At 38.6% G+C, this 16,088-nt stretch overlaps 2 long non-coding RNA genes across 2 annotated transcripts; both read left to right on the top strand.

The window, feature by feature from the left end:
* The first annotated feature begins 9,409 nt into the window (after window positions 1–9,409).
* On the top strand, window positions 9,410–10,619 carry LOC134637564 (uncharacterized). The gene is made up of 3 exons (XR_010095137.1): window positions 9,410–9,467; window positions 10,157–10,268; window positions 10,580–10,619. It is a non-coding gene; the product is annotated as an uncharacterized LOC134637564 (long non-coding RNA).
* A 37-nt stretch (window positions 10,620–10,656) lies between these two features.
* On the top strand, window positions 10,657–12,271 carry LOC134637562 (uncharacterized). Its single transcript, XR_010095135.1, has 4 exons — window positions 10,657–10,682; window positions 10,796–10,947; window positions 11,063–11,583; window positions 12,065–12,271. It is a non-coding gene; the product is annotated as an uncharacterized LOC134637562 (long non-coding RNA).
* Window positions 12,272–16,088: the final 3,817 nt, after the last annotated feature.

Genomic DNA, 16,088 nt, shown 5'->3' with positions numbered 1-16,088 from the left:
GTAGAGCCAGCGAGTCACTCAGGACTCGCTAACCCCCTCCCTCCTGTGCCGAATCATAGAGCGAACGAATCACTCACTCACTCACCCCCTCCCTCCGGGCTCACAGCTTCTTCTTCTTGGTTGGCAACCAATGTTAAGGCGCATTACCGCCCCCTGGCTCACGGCTCAGTGGACATTTAGATGAGAAAATATATACTTGACACATTTAAGGAAAATACTAATAAAATAAAAATAAACAAGATAAATGTTCCCTTTAGAAATTTTTTTGCTTTATAAAATTGTTGTTTTCTTTTAGAATCACTCATCTTAGCAGTAGGATTTACATGAAAAGAGAAAAGAAATTAAGTTTGAGTGAAAATGTACATTTTTTGCACTCTCTGGTCAACTGACTCAGTGAATCAAATGACTCAAAAAACCCGATTCACTTTGGTGAGTGACTCATTAAAACTCGATTCAGTAAAAAGAATCAAATTTACCATCACTAGTTAGCTGCAATGTTCCCTCTAAGCTGCGCACGTGCGCAATTGCGCACTGCTGGCACGGTCTCTGCGCACAGAAAATCAGTGTTGCGCACAAAAAAATCTAACCTGAATTGAAATTAAAATTAATACTTTAACAGTTCTGTTTTGCAGTGTTAGTCAGTAAGTGACTGGCTGCTCCCGCATGGGATTAGAACGATGCCACCTTATCCCACAGTCCAGCCAATAATGCGATTTACATTCGTATATACGCAGCCAATCAACGTGGTTGACAGGCTATGACAGCGTCCTTATGTGCCGACACCGGTGTTTTAGCAAAGCGGCGTGGCTGATGTAGAGTGAAGCCACATTAATGACAACGTGTACAACCATTGGAGATGTGAGCAGGACAGACGGAACAATTGACGAAAAAAGTGGGGACTTTATAGCAGTTTTTAAATTGTGTTGATAGGCCACGTAAAACCAGAGTTATGATAAAAAAAACATGCAATGTTTGGTTTTCTTCCTGAATACTATCGTTGTTTATATTTACTGCGGGAATAAACGGTAAAAACGGCGTTTTATAAGAAAAAAGGCTCGAAAGCCTGTGAGCAAAAAGAAACTACACCCCCCTCCCCTTTCCTATTCGTCCAAAAAAGTACCATGTCGACCAATCAAAAAATGATATGGCAACATGGCATCTAGTTGTTAAGAAACGGGGGAAGTTTTAGGAGTGACGGCGGTGCTTTGAGATGTGAGAGATTTGAGACGTTTAGCGCAAATCTTGTGTAGTTAGTGTGTAGTTAGTGTGTGTAGTCAATAGTTTTGTTGTGTGTGTCAGAACAATGAGGCGACTGCTGAATGTTACAGGTGTTACAGGAGTGATACATCTCCTGTTGTCAGGCCTGCAGGTATCAGGCTGTTGTTCTACTTTATCTAATAGTGGACAGAAATTATTTTTGGAGTGGCACAAATAATTTGTGTGGCATCAAATTTGATGCAGAACACCTGATTGTTCTGTAAATAGTTTGAAATGTTTATTTAAAAACGCCTTGGCTGCATTTAAAAAAAATAGCTGCAAAAAACTTTGTTGTTTGCCAAACTGAGTTACTTTTTTGAAGAAGTAACTATATAATTAATTGCCCAGCATTGGTCATTATATGCTATATTTTGCAGACAGAGAGTTACAGGACTCTCTCCCAGACCACAGACTCATAATACATGTCAGAGCTTTTTTTTTAAAAAAAAAAGAAAGAAAGTTGTGTTTTTTAAAATTGGAGTTCAAGTTATTTTTACTTCCAATAGTGTTAACATACTACACAGGTCAATGACTAGATTTTTTTTACATTTTCATTGTAAGTGGGCTAAAGCAGTTAATTAAAAGTAGTCTAACATAAATGTAAATGCTGTAATTTGATTATTTTAATAAACCATGTAACTTGGATGGACTAGATGCCGGCGTGACCACAGTGCACATGTCTGATGTCGCTCACAGTGGTCCAAGGGATCGCTCAGGGAGTTTGTGTGTTCGCTCAGACACGTGAAAAATTAGAGGGAACATTGGTTAGCTGTGAGTAAACTACAAATAACGATGGCATCTGGAAGTTTCATAACATGAAGCTTCTGCCTAAGTTTAATAAGAAAGATCTGTAATCACTCATCGCTTGCTTGCTTTTCCCCTTTCCCTTCACAGGCTAACAATCGCAATACTAACATCAGTAATCTTCTTGAGAGTCTTCTTTAAACCAATCAGCTTCCACTCTGTGTGGTTTAAGATTTAAGTCTGTGCTCTCCAGCTTTCTTTTAGACTCTTTTTTTAGACTTAGAACTTTTATTGTCATTGTACAGTTGTTTGCACAATGAAATTATGTAAAAAATAAATAAATAAATAATGTATTCTCCCTTTCATATATGTCCAATCCATCTCCTCCCCATCTTCACTTCATCGGTCACTCCATTAAAGCCACAATCTTTATCTTCACCACCAGTGTCTAGACTCTGGGTGGGGGGGTTGTTCTGCCATGGTGGATGATTTTTTTATTGACATCTCTATCTCTATCTATTTTCTTCAGAAATACGTAAGACAATGCTACTATAAAGATATACTTATGTATTGCTATCTCTATATGTGAATTTCTGAGCATCAGATCAACTGTCAAGTCAAACTGAGTTTTGGAGCTGTGGAGCCCAAGCACATCTAATCTTTAGTCTACTTTGCTCTCAAAACAAAAAAGGATAACCGTGTGATAACAGGACACTGTCACTCATGGAGAGGTGTCACTGGAGAGGTCTGTGGAGTCAGCCGGTAAGGAAGTGATCGCTAACTAATATGAAAGACTGTTTAAGAGATTGCCATTAAAAAAACAAAAAAACAAATCGCAAGTATAGCTACCTTCCGTGACATCGGTGTGCCGCGGGTCGGCTGCCCATTTACGAGCGGCTCGTTGTTTAGCGTTGGTCTGTGTGTAAGACTGAGGTTTGTATATGGTCAAGAATGGAAAAAGGTGGTTCTGGTTAAGATGTCGTTGTCAACTGGATTTAAATTTTACCAGAAATTTCTCATTTTGTTAAAGCTTCCTGCTTCATTGTCTGTTTAGCGTTTGATAATTTTCTTTTGGCATGAGGTATCTTTTACCTGCTTTACTACATATTTGGGAGAAAAAAATGCAATGACACAATATGCACAGGTGGATATATTTTTCAGTAGCTGTATAAGAGTAGTGCAACAACATTTTAGGTGCGGCTGTCGGTGCGGCTAGCTTTACTGAGACTTCGCAAGTGAGGGCTCACTTCACCGCAGAGTAAAAAACTCAGATGAGCAGGAAACAAGAGGGTACTCTGCATCACGAGTGGCGGGGGGGGAGTAGTGACTCACACCAGACCTACACAGTTTTTACAAACTGCCGAGCAGTTAAACCACAGCAACGTTGAGATAGTGAAACGGAAAAATACTCATTATGCTACAGCTACGGCTTTCTTTTTTTCTTTTTAACCAATCACCTTTTCCATATTAATATAAAATGTTTGCTCAAAATGACAGCTGAGGTGCTGCTAACCATCTAACTGAGATCAGGCACAGGATGCCAGACAGAACATAACCCATAACAACCCATAAAAACTTGCCTGGAAAAAAAAATAAGCCATGGTGGCACATTGTTATACAAAGGGATAACAATGTGCCACCATGTATAAGAATTGTAATTTTCATATAATTATTTCTTTATTGAAAAAATGCCAATAAGCATCAAAATAGAAAATATTTTTGATGCACACACATTGACCTGCTATTGTAACACGTCCCTAGTGAGACAGCAACCAATAGGTGTTCCTGGAAAAAACAAGTAAATGATAAGATAGACGACGAGACGAGAGCTGGTAGCACACTAAACCGTGTCACTAGGATGGAAGTGCCCCCTTGTGGTGCAATTTAGGGTCGCACAATTTGTTGGATCTTCACCAACAATCACAAAATTAAGGCCCTTGATGAACAAAATTGCACAAGAAAACATATAACGTCACCATACTTTACGGTGCGTCACACTATAATTAGTATCTCACTTATAGCGCCTGAAATGTGACATTAAAAATGCAGACTAACCATTGTACATCCAAAGTAAAAATGATACTTAAAGATGTTACATGTTCTGAATGTGATTTGAAAAAAAAAAAAACACCCACATAACACAGTGTTTATTTCCAGACAAGGAAAAATACACCTGCAGTATACAAAGACCATCAGTTCTTCTTTATATATGAATTTAGCAGGGTGAAAGGAACACTACAAGTGGGTTGAACTATTTTTAGCATGACCTAGAAATAAGCGCAGTCCAAAATATAAGACAAAGTAGGCCCTTATTATTTGAGGCCAAACTATTCAACAATTCAACTAAACCAAAACAAGCCACTGATATCCAAGTGGAGCCAGGTCATAATCTACTCAGCATACAACACTACAGCTGATCACATTGTGTGACCCACTCAGCAGCACAGAGCTACCCAAGGAAAAAGTACGTTTACTTTGAAGGATTTTGCACTTTCTTTGACAGCAATTATTCTTTTAGTGAAATAAATGAGCTCTGATTATGGAAAATGACATCTGATACATACTCTTTGTATGTATTTTTACTGTCGTATTGCAAAATAGGAAGTTAGAACAAGTTATTTTTCCATTTTATTAATTCCTCATATTTACTTACACTAACAATGTGAACATTGTTTGTCAATCACCATCATCCCTAACTTATTCCAGTGCTGAAATACCACAGGTGTGGTGACACATTCCATTATGGGAATGGGCACCACTTAAGCTCTCTTCAAGAGCGATTCCAGCTGTGCAGCTTCCAGCTGGACTTTTTCCATTAATTTAGCACTTTTGTGAGTTTAAACGGTTGACTATGATGTCATAATTTAACAGTTCTCCAGGTCACAAAATAGGCTTGAATGATCCCCTCCATAATTGTGTGTGTGTGTGTGTGTGGTTCTTCTGTTCAGTTTTATTGCTTTCTCAGCTATAGCCTTCATGGACGATACAGTCAGAGGTCTGTTTCTTCACTTTGTCAGTGAAGCCTTTACTGTTTTATGTGTGTCTTGAGATTTGTAGCCTTGGTACACGTCTCTCCTGACTTTATTTGCTAGACTGTTTTGTTTATTTTCAAGCACCATTAGTGTAACAGTGGTGGCTTGTTTACCAAGCATGAAATTGATGGTTACAGAGGTAACACTAGTTCTATGAATGAAGGTCAATGACCCTGTTGGTGTGGTCACTCAACAGGCTGGTGTGGTCAAGTTGGGAAAAAATGAAAATGATGCCATGGTGGCACAGCTGTATATGTGCTATATTAACAGGAAACTGGTTAATTTGGTATTTTATTTCTCCTAAACAGCTCACACTAGGACAGGCTGACTCATACTGTGGCATTTTGTGCTTCATTTAAAAAAAAAACCCCACAGTAACCTCTGGAGTCATCTGTTATTTCCACACAGAAAAAAAGCCCAGCAAACAGTTTCGAAATACAGTTGGGTGAAAAAGTGTTTGCTCCCTTTCCTGATTTCCTTGTTGTGTATGTTTGGCACCCTAATATTTCAGATCATCTAAAATATTAAAATATTAGACAAACATAACAAAAATAAACACAAAATGCAGTTTCTAATTTAAGATGTTCATTATTTTGGCCCACATCTTTGCAGAATTATTGTATTTCAGCCATACTGGAGAGAGCACCAGCTAATTGTAACTGATATCCAAATACTTTTTGAAACATAATGACACATAATTTTTTTTTCCAAATGCAGCTTTTTATTTAAAAAAAAGAAAAGTAAAGAAATGATCTGTCTATTACTACGTGGGTAACTAATATCACAGGTCTGTATGTGTCTGATCTTTTTCTCTATATGTTTATCTTCAGCTTCTGTCACCTACGTTTTCTCCCCATTAAGTTACAGCTGAACATTTAGTTTTAAAAATCAAATGTTCAATTAGGATTCCAGCTTCATGTAACAAAAGTTCAAGTTGAGCAAAAGACAACTATAGACATTATTAAAAAATTATTAATTTGATGTATTTTGTCTGTGATAATTTAAGAACAGCTTGAGCTGATTAAAATGACTCTTTTCTGTGTTCTTAAAATATATAAATATGATGGTCATGACTGACACGTTTTCATATTCCTCATTCCTGGAGCCTCGCAATAGTTCTGGATGTTATCAATATACACTAGCCTCACTATAGAGATATAGCCACACATAAGTTTGAAATGCATTTTTAAATGGTAACAAGGTACTCAAATACTCAAATTGCAAACACTTCTGTATGCTGTCTATTTTAACCACAATTCAGACTTTGTTTTTCTACGCATGCAGTCAGAGCCAATTTTGGCTCATGGAAAATCAGACAAATTGATCAGAAATAAAATTTGATGAAAGGACTATAAAATGGGTTGCATGTTCAGTTTTCTACAATCTTTTGTGAACTGGACATGTGTGTGCTTAATAAACTGGCAAATTACAGCAGGGTATTCCTATCCTCGGTCAGAAGGCACAGGTGACTTATATGATGAAAGAGAGGGTCCACAGCAATGATAATTTGGGTTCCTTTAATCCAAAACATCTTCAGAAGTGAATTCGTGTGAGTATATGTGTGGTTCTGTAAAATAACAGAAATTACAATTAGCAACAATTAAAGTCAACCAAAATGGTCTAAATAATACAGAAAGGGTTGAACAGAAAAATCTAATTCGAAAATGACTAAACACCACCCCCTGGTGGACACGAATGGGCTGCTGCACAGGGATAGACTCCATCTTTACTTTGGGCAGCTCAGTTCATAAGGGTGGCGCCATTTTGGTCAAATCAATGTGAATATACAGTGTCTCGTGGCTACACAAACCGCTGGCAAACTCTATAAAAGCATCACACAATGTACATGGGCAAGTATATGATAAGTTACAACCATAGAACAAACAAATACAAGGCACTTACTTATCATTCACGCACACGCACGACACATGTTCAGTACAACAAACTAGCTCCATCACAAACCAGCAAACACAAACCCTGGAGGGGAGGAATGTACCATCTTAGCAGTAGTTAGAGGGGGTGCGTGGAACAGTCTATATACACAAATCACAGGGGTTTTATAGAGCCGCCCCCTAATGTGTATAGCAAGGGCGTAGATTTGGTTTTGGCATTGGTGGGGACGGATGATTCAACCACCGAACCCTGCCCTGTTTCTTTTTTTTTCCTTTTTGTCGTTGCTTCTTGATAAAAAAGGAGAAATATACTTGTCTACATATGCTATTCTACATGCTTTTAAACCGTTTAAAATTACAATTCATAGTTTTATATGTGAATTATATAATGTTAAATTACTATTGTGGCGTGTTGGGGGAACAGCTAGTTCTCTCCCATCATGCCTTGGGACATGTGCTGCTGTTTAGATGTTCTTGTTTTATTGTTTATGGTTACGTTACTTTTAACTGTTATCTTGAATGTTGTGTTTATACTACGGTACAAAGTCACTGACTTTGCAGTACCATAAGTGAGTTCTGTTATGCTGTTATTGACCCTTGAAGCACATTGTAACACAAGCAAGTGTGTTTAATAAAGAGCTCCCCCTGCCAGCTTGGGGTTGAATAACAAGCTCAATCTCTCTGTGTGAGCTTCTTTGTAAGATTCCTCTGCATGCCACACTATTAAATACGTGACTAAGTATTTTAGACTTTAGTTTACTTCAGCCATATTCCATATAAATCAGGTATCATACAAAAATAAAAATAGCTTCAAATACAGTCATGACAATAAAAAAATATGACTTTAAGGACTCAACAACATTACTTCAGTTATAGTACACCAACATCTCTTATCAACACGTTCTCACTCCCAACTCGTCAAATGTGTGACGCATGGTCAGGCTCCCTCTGCTTCACTTATCGACGCGCAGGGTACCCCCCTGGCGTCGAGAAGTGACGTGCAGGGTCCTCCTATTGAATACTGAGCCCGTTCTCACTCCCGAGGCGTAACATCCCGACATTTTGTCACGTCCTGCGGCGTTCCTGAGGAACGCGAAAGGTGACCTTCCACGTTGTTATGGTACGCGGCGGTTTCCAGCCCTGTACTGCAGCCCTAAACTTAACCTTATCACTAAGCCTAACCATAACCTTATGCCTAACCTTAACCATAACCTTATGCCTAACCATAACCTTATTCCTAACCTTAACCATAACCGTATCCCTACGCCTAAACCTAACCTTATCCCTAAACCTAACCATAACCTTATGCCTAAACCTAACCATAACCGTATACCTAAGCCTAAACCTAACCTTATCACTAAACCTAACCATAACCTTATTCCTAACCTTAACCAGCAGTTTAATGAGGTGAAATAGTGTTTTCTAAAGCGATTTTAAGGGAAAAAGCGAAGATGTGTAGATTGAGTCCAAACGGTTCTCATGTGTCCGCAGTTTTCCGATGTCGTGACGTAGGAACGCCTTGGGTGCCCGAAAACGTAATATGTTGACGATTTGTCACCTAGCGTAAAATGTTACGATTTGGGAGTGAGAACGGGTTGGAATACTATACTGATCCCTAAACGTTGTTTATTGACAAGAGATTGCCGCGGAAGAGCCTGTTGTTCGTATATTTATACATTTCCAAAATCACATTGTAGTGACGTGTACTGAACACAATATATTATATAATGTAAACAACTACCTGAGAAACAGCAGATAAATTAATTATAGGCCATTACTTTTGTATCGTTTATTGCATTTATGGAGGGAGAGGTGGATGCTGGGTAATGGCACAGCTAGCAACCGGGTGACTTTATTCACCCGCTTCGGCTGTTATCAGTCCATACAATGGGCGTTATTAGCAGAAATCAGTCCCATAGATATGGGCCATCCACCTGCCCCAGATAGCAAGACGACATTGAATCTATGTTGATTTTTCATCCGAACCGTCGTATATGGTCGGGGTTGAAATGCCAATGTTGTAACAACATTGAAATACTGTGGTAAACCGACGGTCTTACTATAGAGACGTTGTAACAATGTTGATTCACCGTTGTTTTTTTGTCATTGATATTTGATCTATTTATAGTCGACCAGGTGACAACAACAACGTCGAGAAAACGTCTATTTATAGTTGACGATCATTCGGCTCCGGTCACCATCAAAAACCATCGATTTGTAGTTGAGCATTAAATTGCTTTGCAACTGATCGGGTATAAAGTACCAGAGAAAGTAGATTTATTGTTCATTTGTTATCAATGACTTGGTCTAGTTCACCAGCTTTAAAAAATCGTGTCTACGTGCAATTTATGTATAGTTGACCGGGAAATTAAAGCAGCGATCACTTGGACTATTCCGCAGCACCCCTCTCACATTGGTACATCCCCCCAGGTATTCATTGTCTTCTACAGTAGAGCGGGACATTTGATTTACTCTCAGCGGAATTGACCGGGGAAGGCATCAGTTCATGCACTGCACTGGCCTGCACCACGATTAGTATAAGGTAAGAATGAATGATTTTTTTTCCCTACTCATTATTTCCATGTTTGCATTTGAATAACAGTAAAAAACTCGTTAATGTTGTACATTAACGAGTTTTTTACTGTTATTTACGTTGCTCCCACAAAATGTGGGAGCCCGAAATTGTGTCTACTTCTTACAATCCGGCAACAAATAAATTGCACTGCGAACAAAGTATATCAACAAAGAAAACATTTTCGTTTCATAATTTCTTTGTTATATTCCCTTACAAAGCTAGCTTTAACGCTTCGAGGTTTCCTTTCTTCTTGCCGTCGCTTCGGCGCTTGACCCAGACTTTCGCTCTGTAGTTGCTTAGTACTACAAAAAATTCTAAATCTGTGATATATGATTGATAAACGTAAAGTTAACTGTATAAACGTGTTCAATGACTTTGTTACTTTTGATGACTGGAGAGCACTCGCTTCAATTCGCACACGAAAACTTCAGACTCAGTTTGAATGCTCACGCAGCATGCCCATGTGACTGTACGTTGTACGCGCACCTAACTTTACATTGCACGCGTACATGACTTTCCGTTTGTGCCTTGAATAATGAATAAGGCTACGTCCACACGTACCAGCGTATTTTTGAAACCGCTGATTTTTCTATGCGTTTGCACCTTTTGTCCACACGTAATGTATGTCTGGCCGTACATTGTGTTTGTATTTCCAGGCGCATTTCACGAAGCAGAACGCAGTCTTCAGAGATATCCACGTGAACGCTGTGATACGTCTGACCTTCAGTCCGAAGCTGAAACTCAGACCAGTCTTAAAAGAAAGCACAAGTAAAACTTTTTTATTCACAAACATATCTTTGATTGTTAAGAATTTATGATCTTGTCTTTTATACATATCTGTGGTGCTTGCATACTGCAATATCGCCACATAATATAGTCCAAAAAGTGGAAGTTTGTAAACTTTTTAAAAATGCAAAGCCGTGTACACTTGTGCACTTCAAAAATTCATTGTATACTGCACCTTCTTGCACATCTCTGTTTCCTGTGTGTGTTGTTAGAAATCAAACTAACTTTAGGAAACAATATGCCAAAAGCATATTTACAATTACTTAAGACCGTTTTTAATTTCTTTTCTTTAGACCAAATCCCCTGTACACATATACGGACTCAGAGGATGAGTTTTTTTGTGGGGAAAGCCTACAAAAAAACGGTTTCCCCGGGCCCCTCGAGTGAAAATACCAGGTAATAAAATACTGTCTAGTGTCTGTGTACATATCTGTGTCTGACACGAGGAAACTTTTTTGACAAGTTGTCTGTATTCTTAAATACTTAAAAAATTATCTTTTTCTAAACAGCCCTCACCACTCCGCAGTCTGCCCCCCAGCCCACTGATAGCAACCATCATAATGCCCCACCCAGCTCCCGGCACCTTTCGCCACTCCGGCACAAACCAACACAGCTTTGCGATCTCGCCAGCATGCAGAGTCTGATGTCTTCCCTATAGATGGTATGCTTTTAAAAAAGCTTTAAAGCTGCATCACAATGTCATTGTACTCTTATCTAAAAAAAAAAAACAATTTATACTCCTGAATGTCATCTTGTTGTGATTTTTTTTTCTGTAGATTCCAGAGACTCTGTGAGGCCACTATTACAAGGCAAGTTTGAAAATCTTGGAATTTCACAGTTTACATGGTATAACAAATATATGTAACAGGCAAAAACTAGTAAACACTTTTAGCAGTTACAAGAACTAACAAATGAATATCCAACAAAAGGGAATAGAAATACATTGTACTGCCAATACTTTGGTTTATTCTTTGTATGACTTGAAAATCAGGCTTTAGGGAAAACTAAATGACATGTTTCTATCATCAATTACATGAAGTAAACACACAAGCACTTGCATACACATTTAAGACATGAGACACGCTAATTCCATCTCTTAAAATGTGTCTATAGGTGAGACGCTTTGCATTGATTGGTGCTGCTGAACCACACTGGAGGTGCGAGTCCGCCGTGTAATGGTTTATGCCATTACAAAGGAGCTGGCCTCTGTACTCAACTGGGCAGGGGAAAAAAACAAAGGACCAGACAAAGCAAAAAAGGGCATTTAAAGAGACAGCGCTGTGCAGATGCATATTTGGTAAGTTTTAACATTTATTGTAGTTTTTTTGAGCCTAAAGTGAAAAATAAAGGGATCAATTGATGTGCTGGGTGCATTTCACATTTCCTATGTCTGTTTTTTGCTATATTACTTTGTCTTTCTTAATAACAAGACTTTCATGTCCGGTTAATCTGGAGATGGAGTCTTTGGTCTTCGGCTTGTTTTGTCCTCGGGTTGTACACTTTGTACAGCCTGAGGACCCTATGTTTTCTTTTTCTGTTTCTTTTTTTTAAAGGATACACGGCACACCATGCTAAGACATATCACATTTTCAGCTTATAGCTCTTTGGGAATCAAATGCGGCAGTTTGCTGATTTCCGCCTGGTGACTTTCATGTTTATTAGCCTAGGAGTTTACATACTTTCTCCCTGCTGAAGACAATTAACAAGAGCTTATTCATGTGCTCTAATTCCCTTTTTTTGTCTTTGTTTTTTTGTGTGTGTGTCTATTTTTGTCCTAGATGGCCTGGCGCAGCAGGTAGGGGCGAACTCTATGTCTGAGTTGGTCTTTGCTCAAGCAGTCCAGAAATGGCTCAGATATGATCCAGATCGTACGGGTGGCACGCAGGACGCACATCATCCATCCCCATCCCGGAGTAAATAATAAAAAGTGACGTGAAACATAGAAATGTAAATAGGAAACTTTGTCTTTTAATAAAGTATTTTGCAAATGATACATGTCTATTGACCTTTTTTGTTTTTTTGTTTTTTTCAATAAAAAGCAACTGTGCGAAAGAGGTGGAAAAGCAATACCATATCTCAACAGTGTTTCAATATCAGAATCTGACATTGTTTCAATGTCAACAGTGTTAGAAAATATAACGTTGAATCAATGTCAGGTTTCAACATTGATTCAACATCAAAACCTGACGTTGTTTCAACGTTAAAAATGGGTGCAAGAGTGACGTTGGGTCAATGTCACACTTCAACGTTGATTCAATGACGTCGCCTGATATTGACTCAACATTGTTTCAATGTTTCCTTGCTATCTGGGGCTAGATTGTTCAGAAGGTTGGTATCATCCATCCAAATGGAGGATCACTGACAGGAGCGTGGAAGACTCCAGAATCCACTCTGGCTGGAATCCAGTGGATACAGCAGTGTTACAGGTAAGGCCATTTAAACGGACAGCATTTATAGAATGACTATTAAAAGTCAGCGAGTGTCAATAATGTTAATGTGGTTATGTTAGTAATACAGCGAGTGCTAATATAACAGCTTTAAGATGCATTTGTAGATATTATTACGTGTTTTACCGTCTTTATGGTGCTAGCTTAAAGTTTAAAGTTACGGTGTAAACGTTAGCTTATATTGTAGTAAAGCTATTACTGTTTAAACGATGTTAGGACAGAAATATTAGCTTCTGTCATGACTGATGAAGTTACTAGTTAATAAAGTTTCCAGTAAAGTGATTAATCGCAGCCACAGATTGACAGTAAATATCCCGATTAGCTTCAATGCATCTCTAATGAATATGTGCAAGATTCAGTGCTTCGTTTAAACTGTATCATACTTATACTGACCCAGGGTCAGTGTAAAATACAACCCTAGCTGTGTGAACAAAGCCTGGCTCTTTTAATCCTGCATGACAAACCTCAGGATGCAGGTTCTTATTACTCTTTCCTGCTGGCACACCTGTCACACCTGAGAGTCAGCTAGAAACTTACAGTGACGTGGAAAATCATGCAAAGACTGCCAGACTCTGTAATACTGTAAATGATCAGTGACTCAGGTTAACACTAAACTTTAAACAGTACCTCTGTGTGTGCTGAACATCTGGAATCAGATTGAGTCAGGCTGCATCAGCTGAATCTGTTATTTGTAAATATCAATATTTTTTATTCAGGTGTGGGGATAATATGTAAGACTGCAGTGAAGCGATGTACCAGATTAATCCCTGGCCAAAGGTATCGTACTTAAATCAGACTACTGATCCAGCCACATCAGCCTTTTGTGAGGTCTGTTTAAAGTAGACTAAAAATGAATTCCAGGTTCCTGAGAGGTGGACTGAGAGCACAGAAACACATGTTCATACATACAGCTGTAGCAAGCTTACATTAATTTTAAATAGATTTGTTACTCTGATGTCTGTCTCTCTGTTAGTCCTCTGACAGACTGGTACCTGTCCAGGTGTGCTCTACCTGTGACTACTGGGACAGGCTCTGGCTCCTGTAATAGAAATGTTCTATTATTCTCATTTAAAGTATTTAAGTGCTTATGCATATGCTTAGTTGTGATACTGTTATAGACTGTTCAGTGAAAGTTTCTAAAACTAGATGAACTTACTTCAGCATCAGCAGTTTGAGAAAACAACTCCCTTTACAGGTGCTGATAAGGCCAAGGGCACAAAACAGCATAACCATTGATCCGTTAGGTTTCATAGCGAGGCGCATGAAGTGTGGTATGATCAGTTTGTAACTTCCTCCCTCTTCCTTGGAATGCATAAAGGAGTAGGAGCACGACTTCTGTGGCAGAGCTGACATGACTGAACTGCGATGTTTGATGTGTGTTGGCTCTCCTGCGCGCAGTAATAAATAGCTTGATCACAGCTCTTTCTGTGTTGCAGACTTTATTTACAAACTTCCACGACACCCCCCCACCCTCCCACTGTGAACATGAATTGAATATTCAGAAGAAAATGAATGGATAGACTGACATTTGTTTAAATACTTCTAGAAATCTGAGCTGTTGGTGTGGTAATAATATTAGAGCTAGCAATCTTTCTTGCTGAATTTCTACTGTGAGTCATGTTACCTGAGATTAATTCTATGTTTACTTGTCAGCCTGGACAAATGTGCCGTGTGAAGGATGTAAATCAAATCAGATCTTAACTGCTTACATTTAAGGAGCCTGTTCATATTTAATTGTAATATGAACCAATGATTTTCTGATTGCTGATTCTAGGACAGTCTTTGTGGAAATCCTGTTTGGCTTTTTGTCATTTTAATTCTCTTTTCCGTTTGCCAGAACAGTTCTCCACAGTCACTGTCCACATGGGTCAGTGGGACCAAGCAGCACTCTGCTAATGTGTGGACTCTGACCAGCAACATCCAGCAAGACCCAGGCAATGTTTTCTATCTCCCAGCTGGTGTTTTTTGTTTGTCTGTGACTGGAGAGTCAGATTTTTGTTGAAGCTGGAGGAACAGCCTCACACTTGCAGAGGTAAGTCAGTTTGTAGAGATCCCTCCCATCTTGACTTTTATGTGCTAGATTTCTTATCTGAAACAGTAATATTTCAGTGACTGCTGCTTATACCACAGGTTAATACACGCTACTGATCCCTGATGGGAGAATCATCACCTCTGCCAACAAAGAAGCCTGGTGGATATTTGTTTGCAGTCTGATGATGGGACATCATGCTCTGCATCTTCAAAGTTTGTCTCTTGATTATTATTCATACACAGTAATGTGAAGTATGCTTATATCTAGTATAACTGGACCAACGTGGTGCTCTTCATTTATGGAGGCTGTTGAGTCTGAATGTTGGATGTTGTGTATCTCTTGTTCTCTGGGCTTTGTTGTCCTCAGTCTTTTTGCAGGATCAGAAAACAAAACCAGGATGACCGTAAATGTTTCTTCTCCAATTGGATGATGATAAGACCGTGACACGGTATGCCACCTTTAGTCTTGTGATGAAGCAAAGCTCAGGACGAAGTATGATTAAATGGTACCCACATGTGTGCTGCTGAGAAGGATGTACAAGGGCACCTGCAGCCAAATCCAAGCCTCCTCAGGTTAGTTGTAGTTGCAGAATGCCATAGGACTGAGACAGCTGAATGTTTGATTAAACGGATGAAAAAGAGAAGTTTCTTCCCTATAATTATCACTTTTTAAAATCTTTAGCAACTTCAAGTCTGTCAACGTGCTGAGGTCAGAGAAACAAGAAAAGAAGCTTGACTTCAGAGTGTTGTTTACAGTTTTCTGTCATCAATTATCTCCCCTGAAGTTTATCACTATTAGGCAAGCAGTAAGTCCACAATACTGTAATGATGATTCTGACTTTGGTCACGGTTGCATAATATTTTAATAATATACAATTATTTTTTGTAATTCATATTTTTTCTGTTAATCAAAAATTTACTTTGTGAAATTTGTATTTGAGAATGCAGAATGTGACAATATATTTTTGTTCAATATTTAATTTCTTTCAGTTGCAATTGTTAAATCAAAAATAAATAAAAAATATATTCTAATTTAGCAAACTAATTTATCAAAAATATATATACATATATCTGTATTAGTTTTAATACATTAATTTGACACCTGTATTGAAAATACCATATTGAATTCATACAGAATCAGTATGGTATCATTGTTTGTCTGATTGCTGAGACTAAGAGCTAGTTTGATCTGTTTAGATCTAAAGTATCCAAAGTTGAGCCCTAATGTTTCTTCACCCTTGTGTGTGTGATATGTGATTTCCTACATGCTGACAGAGCAGAGCGGCAGTTTGTGCTCACAGATGATGACGGTGCGGAGAGACGG

This window comes from Pelmatolapia mariae, linkage group LG10_11 (assembly GCF_036321145.2).
Source record: "Pelmatolapia mariae isolate MD_Pm_ZW linkage group LG10_11, Pm_UMD_F_2, whole genome shotgun sequence".
NCBI classification, from domain to species: domain Eukaryota; kingdom Metazoa; phylum Chordata; class Actinopteri; order Cichliformes; family Cichlidae; genus Pelmatolapia; species Pelmatolapia mariae.
Note: the sequence above shows the minus strand (reverse complement) of the source record. Positions and strands in the feature narration are given on the sequence as shown.